This window comes from Nycticebus coucang, chromosome 17 (genome assembly GCF_027406575.1).
Source record: "Nycticebus coucang isolate mNycCou1 chromosome 17, mNycCou1.pri, whole genome shotgun sequence".
Taxonomy (NCBI): domain Eukaryota; kingdom Metazoa; phylum Chordata; class Mammalia; order Primates; family Lorisidae; genus Nycticebus; species Nycticebus coucang.
In genome coordinates this window covers 37070407-37084713 of record NC_069796.1, presented here as the reverse complement: position 1 = coordinate 37084713, position 14307 = coordinate 37070407, and the positions used below count along the sequence as shown (strand labels likewise).

At 46.3% G+C, this 14307-nt stretch overlaps 1 non-coding gene across 1 annotated transcript; it reads right to left on the bottom strand.

Moving 5' to 3' along the window:
- Positions 1 to 10978: 10978 nt before the first annotated feature.
- On the bottom strand, positions 10979 to 11139 carry LOC128569453 (U1 spliceosomal RNA). Its single transcript, XR_008375395.1, has one exon. It is a non-coding gene; the product is annotated as a U1 spliceosomal RNA (small nuclear RNA).
- Between the last annotated feature and the right edge of the window lie 3168 nt (positions 11140 to 14307).

Sequence of the window (14307 nt, the reverse complement as noted above, 5' to 3'; positions counted from 1 at the left end):
AAGGAGTATTAAAATCTCTGGTTCTGGGTGGCTCAGTGGGTAGGGTGCCAGCCCCATATACTGAGGATACTGAGGGTAGTGGGTTTGAACCCCGCCCTGGCCAAACTGCAACAAAAAAAAATAGCCGGGTGTTGTGGCGGGCACCTGTAGTCCCAGCTACTCAGGAGGCTGAGATAAAGAGAATCACTTAAGCCCAAACATTTGAGGTTGCTGTGAGCTGTGATGCCACAGCACTCTACTGAGGGGGATAAAATAAGACTCGTCCCTAATAAAAAAAAAAATCTCTGGTCTACACTTTGCGAGGCCAAGGCAGGTGGTTGCTTCAGCTCATGAGTTCAAGACCAGCCTGAGCAAAAGAGACCTTGTCTCTGCTAAAAATAGAAAAAACAGAGGCAAAAGGAATGCTTGAGCCCAAGAGTTGGAGGTTGCTGTGAGCTATAATGCCACAGCACTCTACCCAGGGTGACAGCTTGAGACTTTGTTTAAAAAAAAAAAAAATAATAATCTCGGCGGCACCTGTGGCTCAGTCGGTAAGGTGCCGGCCCCATATACCGAGGGTGGTGGGTTCAAACCCGGCCCTGGCTGAACTGCAACCAAAAAATAGCCGGGCGTTGTGGCTGACGCCTGTAGTCCCAGCTACTCAGGAGGCTGAGGCAAGAGAATCACTTAAGCCCAGGAGTTGGAGGTTGCTGTGAGCTGTCTGATGCCATGGCACTCTACCGAGGGCCATAAAGTAAAACTCTCTCTGTCTCTACAAAAAAAAATCTCTTGGGGGCGGCGCCTGTGGCTCAGCGGGTAGGGCGCCGGTCCCATATGCCGGAGGTGGTGGGTTCAAACCCAGCCCCGGCCAAATTAAAAAAAAAAAAAAAATCTCTTGGGCGGCACCTGTGGCTCAAGGAGTAGGGCGCGGGTCCCATATGCCGGAGGTGGCGGGTTCAAACCCACCCCAGCCAAAAACCACAAAAAAAAAAAAAAATCTCTTTCTGCCTCTGCTATTAACTGGCTTGTGACTTCCTGTCCCTCAGTTTCCTTGACAGTTTCCTTCCCTGAATCCAGACTTCTTTTCCAGCTGTGAAGCTATCAGGATAGCAGGAGCTCTGAGGTCTGATAGGAATAGAAATCTTGGCTCTACCTGAAAGGCTGGCAAATTATGAACAGCAATTCTCTTACCTCTAATAATACCCACTTCATAAGGATTGGGGTAAAGATTAAATGGAGGAAGGTACAAGACGTTCATAGTACAGTGTCTGGCACTTAGCAAGGGCTCAACTCAGGTGGGGGCTGCTCTGACCATGGTCCCTCCCCTACCAACCTTGGTCCTCGGGAGGTGGCTAGTGTGTGTGCTGGTGACCACAAGATGGTGCTAGAGTTAAAGATACTGACTGGAAGAAATTTGCTTTGTCTGAAGTGAGGGATTTCTGACAAGTGGTGCCTCACTTGCTTTGCCCTTAAAGTCTGGAAGAGTGGAGAGGGCAGTTTGCCCAAGGAAGTAAGGATGAATGAACAGAGGCGAGCACAGGAGTCTCCATCCAGCTCTGCACAGTTTTCTTACTCCCTACCCTGGGCTTTGAGTTAATCCACCTGTAAAATCACTATAGTCATGGATGCTTGTTTAACAGTTAAATAATCCTTAGAAACACTTAGTGGTAGATGGTGTTTATATCTGCCCATCAAAGTTCACAGGCTGTGTGTGGCAAAATCTAGAACTCAAAAGGCCTATTTGGTTCCAAAGCCAATGCGAATGCAGGTGATTCTTCCCTCAAGAAATAAGAACAGTTGGTGGTACAGTGAGAAGATAGGTGGATTCACCTTCCCAACCCCTCTTCTGGCTTCCAGAGATGTTGCTGTCCCCTGGCCTACTCAGAGACACGGAGGCAGACGCTGCAGATGAAATGAACGATTTATTAAGGGATGGCTGGTGCTCGCTCAGGCACAGCAGCAAATGGCCATTCTCATTCACATTCTCATATACCCAAAATCATCAGATAGAAATAATCCAAGAACAAGGAAGACAAAAGGTAAAGATTTCTTATCAGAGTTAATCCAGTAAAGTACGTACACACCTTTCTAAACCAAGAATACCTTGTTTAGAGATAAACAACAATAGAGGTGAACCACAAAGGGCTGGGTTGTCTGTTCTTTTTGCCTACTTCTCTATATGATTAACTGAAAGCTTTTGTGTAAATAGAGGTAGGGCATTAAGTGCAATGGTCCATTGCCCGAGACAGATGCTCTGTCTCCAGCTATGACCTGGCAAGGGCCCTCCAGGATATTCTTTCCTTAAAGGTGTGACTGCCTGCATTTTTCAGCAAAGCCGCTTATGTGAGCTGGAGGAGAATAACCCCCAAAACTCACATCTAGCTCAAGTACTGGAAATGTCCCTTCTCAGGGTCTTGTAACGTCAAGGAGCACAAATGAGACTGATTCACCTACAAGGGTGCAGTGGACTGTGCCCCTTCACAGAGACAACCAACACTTTGGATTGCATCTACAAGGTGGCTGTCATGTGGCATTTCTGTCCTTCCCCAACACATAAACATTTTGGCTGGTCAACCCAGCCTTGCTACATCCATACTTCAGGGTAAACTAAATGAATTCTTATAATTTCTCTAGCATCTTCAGGGAAGAATGGACACACATAAAGGAATTTCTCAGCTATTAGAGTGCCCTGCTCTTAAAATGTCAAATTATAGAACAATTAATAAAATATGGACTATAGATTAAAAGTATGAATGTTAAATATCGGAAGTTGGATAACTGCTAGGGCTATGTAAAAGAATTAGGAAGTATAGGCTCGGCCCTTGTAGCTCAAGTGGCTAAGGCGCCAGCCACATACACCAGAGCTGGCAGGTTTGAATCCAGCCCGGGCCTGCCAAACAGCAATGACAACTACAACCAAAAAACAGCTGGGCGTTGTGGCAGACACCTGTAGTCCCAGCTACTTGAGAGGCTGAAGTAAAAGAATCGCTTAAGACCAGGAGTTGGAGGTTGCTGTGAGCTGTGATGCCACAGCACTCTACCCAGGGTGACAACTTGAGACTCAAAAAAGAAAAAATTAGGGAAGCATAAATTGAAAAATCAAGGGGTTTAAAATAAGTAAAGCAGGGCAGAGTGTGGTGGCTCACACCTGTAATCCTAGCCCTCTGGGAAGCCGAGGGGAGTGGATTGTCTGAGTTCACAAGTTTGAGACCAGTCTGAGCCAGAGCGAGACCTCTAAACGTAGCGGGGCATTGTGACAGACAACTATAGTCCCAGCTACTCTGAAGGCTGAGGCAAAAGGATCATTTGAGCACAAGAGTTTGAGGCTACTGTGAGCTGTGAAGCCACTGCACTCTACCAAGGGTGAGAAAGTGAGACTGTCTCAAAAAAAATAGGCTCGGTGCCTGTAGCACAGTGGTTAGGGCACCAGCCACATACACTGAGGCTGGTGGGTTTGAACTTGGCCGGGGCCAGCTAAACAATGACAACTGCAACAAAAAATAGCTGGGCGTTGTGGCTGGCACCTGTAGTTCCAGCTACTTGGGAAGCTGAGGCAAGAGAATAGTTTAAGCCCAAGAGTTTGACGTTGCTGTGAGCGGTAATGCGACAGCACTCTACTGAGGGTGACATAATGAGACTCTGTCTCAAATTAAATAAATAAATCATAATTAAGGGAATTTTTTTTTTGAGACGGTCTCCTGTTGCCATAGCTCAAGTGCAGTGGCATCATCATAGCCACGTGAAAACTACACCCTTACAGATTACTTTCTTTTTTGAGACAGAGTCTCACTTTGTTACCATCAGTACAGTGCAGTTGCATCATAGCTCACAGCAACCTCAAACTCTCAGGCCCAAATGATCCTCTTGCCTCAGTCTCTTGAGTAGCTTGGATTACAGACACCTGCCACAATGCCTGGCTTTTATTTTTTTATTTTATTTATTTATTTATTTATTTTTTTGTGGTTTTTGGCCGGGGCTAGGTTTGAACCTGCCACCTCTGGCATATGGGACCGGCGCCCTACTCCTTGAGCCACAGGCACCGCCCTGCCTGGCTTTTAGAGACGGGGTCTCACTCTTATTCAGGCTAGTCTTGAACTCCTGAGCTCAGGCAATCCACCCACCTCGGCCTCCCAGAGTACTGGGATTATAGGCATGAGCCACCAGGCCTGGCCACAGATTACTTATTAAAGGTACTTTTATAATGAAGAATGGGGATCAAAAAAATGGAACAAACATCTTATTCTCCCTGAGAATTGATATATTTTTGTTGGTTTGAGACAAAGTCTCACTGTCCCCTAGGCTAGAGTACAGTAAATGGCATCATAGTTCACTGTAACCATTTTTTTTTTTTTTTTTGGTTTTTTTTGGCCGGGGCTGGGTTTGAACCCACCACCTCTGGCATATGGGACCGGCACCCTACTCCTTGAGCCACAGGCGCCGCCCTTTTTTTTTTTTTTTTTTTAGAGACAGAGTCTCACTTTATGGCCCTCGGTAGAGTGCCGTGGCCTCACACAGATCACAGCAACCTCCAACTCCTGGGCTTAAGCGATTCTCTTGGCTCAGCCTCCCAAGTAGCTGGGACTACAGGCGTCCGCCACAACGCCCGGCTATTTTTTGGTTGCAGTTCGACTGGGGCTGGGTTTGAACCCGCCACCCTCGGTATATGGGGCTGGCGCCCTACAGACTGAGCCACAGGTGCCACCCTCACTGTTACCTTTAACTGGGCTCAAGTGATTCTCCTGTGTTAGCTCCAGAGTAGGGCGACCACAGCCAGCTGTTTTATTTTTGGTAGAGATGGGTCTTCACTGTGTTACTCAGGCTGGTTTTGAACTCCTGCCCTCAAGTAATCCTCCCCCCTCAGCCTCCTAAAGTGCTGAGATTATAGATGTGAGCCAATTGCATCCAGCTTATTAAGGAAATTATTTTTAATTTCACAAGTGTAGAAGAAAAAGCATCAAAAACAGTTTAGGAGCATCATTAACTTTTTTTTTTTTAGAGAAAGAGTTTCACTTTATCACCCTCGGTAGAGTGCCATGGCATCACAGCTCACAGCAACCTCCAACTCCTGGGTTAGGCGATTCTCTTGCCTCCAGCCTCCCAAGTAGCTGGGACTACAGGCGCCTGCCACAACGCCCGGCTATTTTTTTGTTGCAATTTGGCCGGGGCTGAGTTTGAACCCACCACCCTCGGTATATGGGGCTGGCACCCTACTCACTGAGCCACAGGCACCGCCCCATCATTAACTTCTTAAAAAAAATATGATACAGGGCGGCGCCTGTGGCTCAGTCGGTAAGGCGCCAGCCCCATATACCGAGGGTGGCGGGTTCAAACCCGGCCCCGGCTGAACTGCAACCAAAAAATAGCTGGGCGTTGTGGCGGGCACCTGTAGTCCCAGCCACTCGGGAGGCTGAGGCAAGAGAATTGCTTAAGCCCAGGAGTTGGAGGTTGCTGTGAGCTGTGTGATGCCATGGCACTCTACCGAGGGCCATAAAGTGAGACTCTGTCTCTACAAAATATATATATATATATATGTCTGGTTCTAACTGGTTCACAAGATGCCTATCACAAAACATTGGTTTCTTCATTCAAGTTTAATTTTTACTCAGAATTGGGTTTGACTCAGAGGTCACCATTTAAAAGAGTTCATTCAAGGCCTCGTGTGGTGGCTCATAACTGTAATCCTAGCACTCTGGGAGGCTGAGGACACTGGAGGATTACTTGAGCTCAGGAGTTCAAGACCAGCCTGAGCAAGAGCGAGACCCCATCTCTACTAAAAATAGAAAAGCTAGGCCAGGATGGGGGCACTGGCCATATACACATGGGCTGGTGGGCTCGAATCTGGCCTGGGCCTGCTAAACAACAATGACAATTACAAAAGAAAAAATAGTCATGCGTTGTGGTGGGCGCCTGTAGTTCCAGCTACTTGGGAGGCTGAAGCAAGAGAATCACTTAAGCCCAACAGTTTTGAGATCGTGGGTGAGTTGTGATACCACAGCACTCTACTGAGGATGACATAGTGAGATTCTGTCTCAAAAAAGAAAAACAAAAAACAGGCCAGGTGTGGGAGGCCGAGGCGGGAGGATTGCCTGAACTCACAGTTTCAAGACCAGCCTGAGCCAGAGCAAGACCTCATCTCAAAATATCCAGCATTGTGGCAGGCGCCTATAGTCCCATAGTTCCAGCTACTGATACTCAGGAGGCTGAGGCAAGAGGATCTTTTGAACCCAAGAGTTTGAGGTTGCTGTGAGCTATGACCCCACACCATGCTACCAAGGGTGAGACTCTGTCTCAAAAAACAATAAATAGGGGCAGTGTCTGTGGCTCAGTGGGTAAGGTGCCAGCCCCATATACCAAGAGTGGCAGGTTCAAACCCAGCCCCGGCCAACCTGCTACAAAAAAATAGCCAGGAATCCTGGCCAGCGCCTGTAGTCCCAGCTACTTGGGAGGCTGAGGCAAGAGAATCACCTAAGCCCAGGAGTCAGAGGTTGCTGTGAGCTATGTGAAGCCACGGCACTCTACTGAGGACTATAAAGTGAGACTCTGTCTCTACAAAAAAAATAAAAAATAAATAAACAAATAAAATAAAAATAGAAATTGAGGGCTCAGCACCTGTGGCTCAAGCAGCTAAGGCGCCAGCCACATACACCTGAACCCTTCAAATCCACCCTGGGCCTACCAAACAACAATGATGGCTGCAACCAAAAAATAGCCAGGTGTTGTGGCAGGTGTCTGTAGTCACCAGCTACTTGGGAGGCAGAGACAGGAGAATGGCTTGAACCCAGGAGCTTGAGGTTGCTAAGAGCTGTGATGCCACGGCACTCTACCCAGGGTGATAGCTTGAGACTTTGTCTCAAAAAAAAAAAATGCTCAGCACCTGTAGCTCAAGCAGCTAGGGCACTAGCTACATATACCAGAGCTGATGGGTTTGAATCCAGCCCGGGCCTGCCAAACAACAATGACAACTACAACCAAAAAATAGCCGGGCATTGTGGTGGGCACCTGTAGTCCCAGCTACTTGGGAGGCTGAGGCAAGACAATCACTTGGGCCCAGGAGTTTGAGGTTGCTGTGAGTTGTGACTCCACAACACTCTACCCAGGGTGACAGCTTGAGACTCTGTCTTGAGAGAAAAAAAAAAAAAAAAAGGAAAACCTAGCTGGGCTTTGTGGCAGGCGCCTATAGTCCCAGCTACTCAGAAGGCTGAGGCAAGAAGATTGCTTAAGCCCAAGAGTTTGAGGTTGCTCTGAGCTATGATACCATGACACTCTACCCAGAGTGACAGAGGGAGACTGTCTCAAATAAACATAAAAATAGATAAATTAGGCCAGGTGCAGTGGCTCATGCCTATAATCCTAGCACTATAGGAGGCTGAGATGGGAAGATTCCTTGAACCCCGGAGCGATTTCATTGTCCAGAGTTTGCAGTTCAGGAGAAATCTCTACTCTGTTAGTTCTAAGTTTTTTGTTTTTTTTTTTCTTTTGCAGTTTTTGGCCGGGGCCGAGTTTGAACCCACCACCTCCAGTATCTGGGGCTGGCACCCTACTCCTTGAGCCATAGGTGCCGCCAAAATCTCTACTCTGAATCAACCAGCACCAAGGCTGGAAGGAAGGGAGCAGAGGCAGGCCAGGAGAGGAACTGCTGTCATGAGCCTACCTCTGAGATAAAATCAGCCTTGCGGTTGGTCTGGTACTGGGTGACATGAGGCAGTGTGAAGGACAAGGGTCTGTTAGAGGGGGCCTTGAACCTTAGCTAGGTGAACAGCCCTGGAGGTGACCACAAGAAGCCAAAGCTATTAAAAAATAAAGTCCATATGATTTTCTCAATTGATGCAGAAAAAGCTTTTGATAATATCCAGCATCCCTTCGTGATCAGAACACTTAAGAAAATTGGTATAGGAGGGACAGATATATTGAATGGAGTTAAATTGAAATCATTTCCACTCAGATCAGGAACCAGGCAAGGTTGCCCATTGTCTCCACTGCTCTTTAAGATTGTAATGGAAGTTTTAGGCATCTCAATTAGGGAAGAAAAGGCGATCAAGGGTAACCATATAGGATCAGAAGAGATCAAACTTTCGCTCTTCACAGATGATATGATTGTATACCTGGAAAACACCAGGGATTCTACTACAAAACTCTTAGAAGTGATCAAGGAATACGGCAGCGTCTCAGGTTACAAAATCAACATTCATAAATCGGTAGTCTTTATATATACCAACAATAGTCAAGCTAAAAAAATAGTCAAGGACTCTATTCCGTTCACAGTAGTGCCAAAGAAGATGAAATATTTGAGAGTTTATCTAACAAACGTGAAAGATCTCTATAAAGAGAACTATGTGACTCTAAGAAAAGAAATAGCTAAAGATGTTAACAAATGGAAAAACATACCATGCTCATGGCTGAGAAGAATCAACATTGTTAAAATGTCCATACTACCCAAAGCAATATACAATTTTAATGCAATCCCTATTCTTTTTTTTTTGGTTTTTGGCCGGGGCTAGGTTTGAACCCGCCACCTCCGGCATATGGGACCGGTGCCCTACTCCTTGAGCCACAGGCACCGCCCAATGCAATCCCTATTAAAGCTCCACTGTCATAATTTAAAGATCTCGAAAAAATAATACTTCATTTTATATGGAATCAGAAAAAACCTTGAATAGCCAAGACATTACTCAGAAATAAAAACAAAGCAGGAGGAATCACGCTACCAGAACTCAGACTATACTATAAATCGCTGGTGATCAAAACAGCATTGTACTGACACAAAAACAGAGAAGTAGATGTCTGGAACATAAGAGAGAACCAAGAGATGAACCCAGCTACTTACTGTTATTTGATCTTTGACAAGCCAATTAAAAACATTCAGTGGGGAAAAGATACCCTATTTAACAAATGGTGCTGAAAAAAAAAATGGTGCTGGGTGAACTGGCTGGTGACCTGTAGAAGACTGAAACTGGACCCACACCTCTCACCATTAACTAAGATAGACTCTCCCTGGATTAAAGATTTAAACTTAAGACATGAAACTATAAAAATACTAGAAGAAAGTGCAGGGAAAACTCTTGAAGAAATAGGCCTGGGCGAATATTTTATGAGGAGGACCCCCCCCCCCAGGCAATTGAAGCAGCATCAAAAATACACTACTGGGACCTGATCAAACTAAAAAGCTTCTGCACAGCCAAAAACATGGTAAGTAAAGCAAGCAGACAGCCCTCAGAATGGGAGAAGATATTTGCAGGTTATACCTCCGATAAAGGTCTAATAACCAGAATCCACAGAGAACTCAAACGTATTAGCAAGAAAAGAACAAGTGATCCCATCTCAGGGTGGGCTTGAAGAGAAACTTCTCTGAAGAAGACAGGCGTGTGGCCTACAGACATATGAAAAAATGCTCATCAGGCTTGGCACCTGTGGCTCAAGCGGCTAAGGCACCAGCCACATACACCTGAGCTGGTGGGTTTGAATCCAGCCCGGGCCCGCCAAACAACGATGATGGCTACAACCAAAAAAATAACCGGGTGTTTTGGCAGGTGTCTATAATCCCAGCTACTTGGGAGGCAGAGGCAGGAGAATCACTTGAGCCCAGGAGTTGGAGGTTGCTGTGAGCTGTGGTGCCACAGCACTCTACCCAGTGTGACAGCTTGAGGCTCTGTCTCAAAAAAAAAAAAAGAAAAGAAAAAGAAAAAATGCTCATCATCCTTAATCATCAGAGAAATGCAAATCAAAACTACTTTTAGATATCATCTAATTTCAGTAAGATTAGCCCATATCACAAAATCCCAAGACCAGAGATGTTGGTGTAGATGTGGAGAAAAGGGCACACTTCTACACTGCTGGTGGGAATGCAAACTAATATGTTCCTTTTGGAAAGATGTTTGGAGAACACTTAGAGATCTAAAAATAGACCTGCCATTCGATCCTACAATTCCTCAACTAGGTATATACCCAGAAGACCAAAAATCACATTATTACAAAGATATTTGTACCAGAATGTTTATTGCAGCCCAATTCATAATTGCTAAGTCATGGAAGAAGCCCAAGTGCCCATCGATCCATGAATGGATTAATAAATTGTGGTATATGTACGCCATGGAATATTATGCAGACTTAAAGAAAGATGGAGACTTTACCTCTTTCATGTTTACATGGATGGAGCTGGAACATATTCTTCTTAGTAAAGTATCTCAAGAATGGAAGAAAAAGTATCCAATATACTCAGCCCTACTATGAAACTAATTTATAGCTTTCATATGACCCAATTATAACCTAAGAATATGGGGAAAGGGTGGTGCCTGTGGCTCAGTCGGTAGGGCGCCGGCCCCGTATACCGAGGGTGGCGAGTTCAAACCTGGCCCTGGCCAAACTGCAACCAAAAAAAAAAAAAATAGCCGGGTGTTGTGGCGGGCGCCTGTAGTCCCAGCTACTCGGGAGGCTGAGGCAAGAGAATCGCTTAAGCCCAGGAGTTGGAGGTTGCTGTGAGCTGTGTGAGGCCACGGCACTCTACCGAGGGCCATAAAGTGAGACTCTGTCTCTACAAAAAAAAAAAAAAAAGAATATGGGGAAAGGGAGCGGAGGGGAGGTGGAACGGTGAGTGGAGGGAGGGTGATTGGTGGGACCACACCTATGGTGCATCTGACAAGGGTACATGTGAAACTTAGTAAATGTAGAATATAAAAGTCCTAACACAATAACTAAGAAAATGCCAAGAAGGCTATGTTAACCAGTGTGATGAAAATATGTCAAATAGTATATAAAACTAGTGTATGGTGCCCCATGATTGCATTAATGTACACAACTATGATTTAATAATAAAGAAAGAAACAAATAAATAAAAAGAAACTTGCACCAGTGAATCAGAAAAAAAAAGAAGAAGCCAAAGCTGTACCTGGGAACATCAAACCCATACTCAGATCAGAGTCTCATTAGACTCTACTCCTTCTCAGCCACACCCTTCCTTATGCATATACAGCTCTTCTCCGCAGTGCTCCAAAACCTTGACTTTTTGGGGCGGGGGAACACAGTCCCCCACTGCCACAAATTATGTAGTTGAGTTTCCCACATTTGGGGAAATCACAGGGGTCAGCATATTTGAAGTGCAATGGATAAGCCTTGCCCTGGGAAACCACCTTCGTGATCATGGTATCTCCCCTGCCAGGGAAAATACTTAGGCTTTTTTTCTTTTTTTTTTTTCCGACAGAGTCTCACTATGTCACCCTCAGTAGAGTACTGTGGCATCACAGCTCACAGCAACCTCAAACTCTTGGGCGTAAGAGTTTCTTTTGCCTCCGCCTCCCAAGTAGCTGGGACTAGAGGCACCTGCCACAACGCCCGGCTATTTTGTTATTGTTGTTGCAGTTGTCATTGTTGTTTGGCAGGCCCGGGCTGGGTTCGAACCCACTGGCCCTGGTGTATGACGGGTGCTGCCAACTGAGCTACAGGTGCCACCCTACTTTAGCTTCTTTTTTTTTTTTTTTGCAGTTTGGCTGGGGCTGGGTTTGAACCCGCCACCCTCGGCATATGGGGCCGGCGCCCTACTCACTGAGCCACAGGCACCGCCCTACTTTAGCTTCTTAAGGAAGCATAAGTTTAGTACTTGAAAGTCCGTTGGACCATATCTATTCTAATCCTCTCATTGAAGAGAGAAGCTGAGCCCAGAGAGCAGCTCTGAAGCAAATTAGCAGAGCTGACATGAACACCTGATGTTACAACTCCAAAGTCGGTGCTTTTAACACATGGATGATCTTATTCATCATCTAAGTCCTATTCTCTCCAGTGTTGTGGGTAAGAAAAGGAAGGATCAGAGGGAGTGAGTGGCCTGAAGCCAAAGACAGAGGGAGCTGGGAGGGGAAAGGTGGCCAATGTCCAGGAGGGGTTGTGAAAGCTGTTTTGAAGTCACTTCCCTGTGAGTCAGGGTTGGCTTGAGTGTGTAGATTAACTTGCTTCTCCAGCCCCTGAGCTTCCAAATTAGCCCCATCTAAGTTTCCCTTATTACTACAGACTTCCAGTTCCTCCCACTCTGCTGAGATACACTACTTGGGCTCAGCCCCTTCTACTGGCTCTCTAAGCCCACCCAAAGGAAACTCAGAGGACACGTCGGTATTCAGGGAAGCCACTAGACCAGGGAAAGAAAGTGGATACTTCAGGGAAGGCTCCAAGGAGGAGGCAAAGATGCAGATATCCTGCAACCTGGGAGAAGGGAGGTGGGAACTGGGCTTGATAATGAGAAAAAATCAGGGCTTGATGCCAGAATGCCTGGCCCACATTACATGGCTGTCCAGACCCAACTACATCCCCAGCCTAGATTCCCCGCTGGGGACAGGATGAACCAGCTGGGGTGGGCCTGGAGGGCCTGCAGAAGATGGTTCTGTTTATAATAAGGCAGAATGTTGCCTGGAGAAGAGGAGTTGAAGTTCCTCCAGACAAAGCTGCATTCCTCTGCTCAAGGCTAGAGGCCCCCTGCCTGTTCTAACTGGGAGCTGAGCAAAGGCTGTTTTTTTCCAGTCTTTTGTCTGTCTCCACAGACACCTCCATTGCTGCCTGTATCTCCTGAATTAGACTTGGGTTAACCCAGTCTCATTCTTTCACTCAGCAAGCACTTACAGACGTTTCCTATGTACTCAATCCTGTGCAAGATAGCCACACACAATGGGGGGACATCTAAGCAAGGGCACTGCCCTTCAGCCGTGGAGACTGTTAACAAGGAATGACAATAAAAGTGGGGATTGCCAGACGATGAAGATGGTGTGAGGGGGCTCCCACCTTATCTGGGGGTGCAGGTCTGTGTGGTAAGCAGGACTCAGCTGGAGAGAGGAGAGGGTGAGTTTGAAGAGGAATGTGAGTCAGTCTTGATTTAATCCAAAGGTCAGGAAGCTGCTCAGATTTCAGGACACTGATTTTTTTTTTTACCCTGCTATCATTTGTTGGGTTATTAACAGCTTTATTGAAGTATAATTTACAAACTATAAGATTCATATAGTTTTTTTTTTTTGAGACAGAGTCTCACTATGTCACCCTTGGTAGAGTGCTGTAGCATCACAGCTCATAGCAACCTCCAACACTTGGGCTCAAGAGATCCTCTTGCCTCAGCCTCCCAAATAGCTGTGATTACAGGTGCCCCCCCATAGGGCCTGGCTATTTTTTAGACACGGGGTTTCACTTTGGTTCAGGCTGGTCTTGAACTTGTAAGCTCAGGCAATCCACCCTCCTTGACCTCCCAAATGCTGAGATTGCAGGTGTAAGCCACCATGCCCAGACTTCAAGCGATCTTTTGCCTCAGCTTCCCAAGTAGCTGGGACTACAGGCCCCGGGTATAGATTTTTACAGATGGGGTCTCCCACTGCTCAGGTCTCGAACCTGTGAGCTCAAGCAATCTACCCACCTCAGCATCCCAGAGTGCTAGGATTATAGGTATGAACCACCTGAACCACTGTGCCTGGCCTAATTTTTTTTGGGGGGGATGTCTTTTTATTTTTTGTAGAGGCAAGTTCTCACTATGTTGCTCAGGCTGGTCTCCACCTCCTGGCAAGCTATCCTCCCACCTTGGCCTTCCAAAGTGCTAGGATTACAGTTGTGAATGTCCACCCCTCACCAGATACTTTGTATTAATGCAATAGCACAATATGTAGTCTTTTTTTTTTTTTTTTTTTTTTGTAGAGACAGAGTTTCACTTTATCGCCCTCGGTAGAGGTAGAGTGCCATGGCATCACACAGCTTACAGCAAGCTCCAACTCCTGGGCTTAAGCGATTCTCTTGCCTCAGCCTCCCAAGTAGCTGGGACTACAGGCACCCGCCACAGGCCCAGCTATTTTTTCTGTTGTTGTTGCAGTTCGGCCGGGGCCAGGTTTGAACCCGCCACCCTCAGTATATGGGGCCGGCGCCTTACCGACTGAGCCACAGGCACCACCCAATATGTAGTCTTTAATGTTAAGTTTCTTTTACTTAGTTGCTTTCATTTATATTGTTGAGATACAACTATATTGTTGCATGTTTGTTCATTTTTATTGTTGAGTAGTATGAGACAGTAAGAAATATATATTAGATCTCTGCCCCATCCCCCTTCCTGGCACACAGCTTGTAAAACCCTTGGAATCTAGATAGAGTGATAAGTATCTTTTCTACACTAATAAAATGACTGGTGGCTGGGGTCCCCCACATGGCTTCAGGATGGGTATTGGTCACAGGAAAGACGAAGGCGTGATTAGAGAGTTAGAACGTTTAGCCCCCACACAGCTGGAGATGGAGTCAATCACTGGTTGTGACCAGGTGCAGTGGCTCACGCCTGTAATCCTAACACTCCCAAGGCCAAGGTGGGTGGATTGCCTGAACTCACAA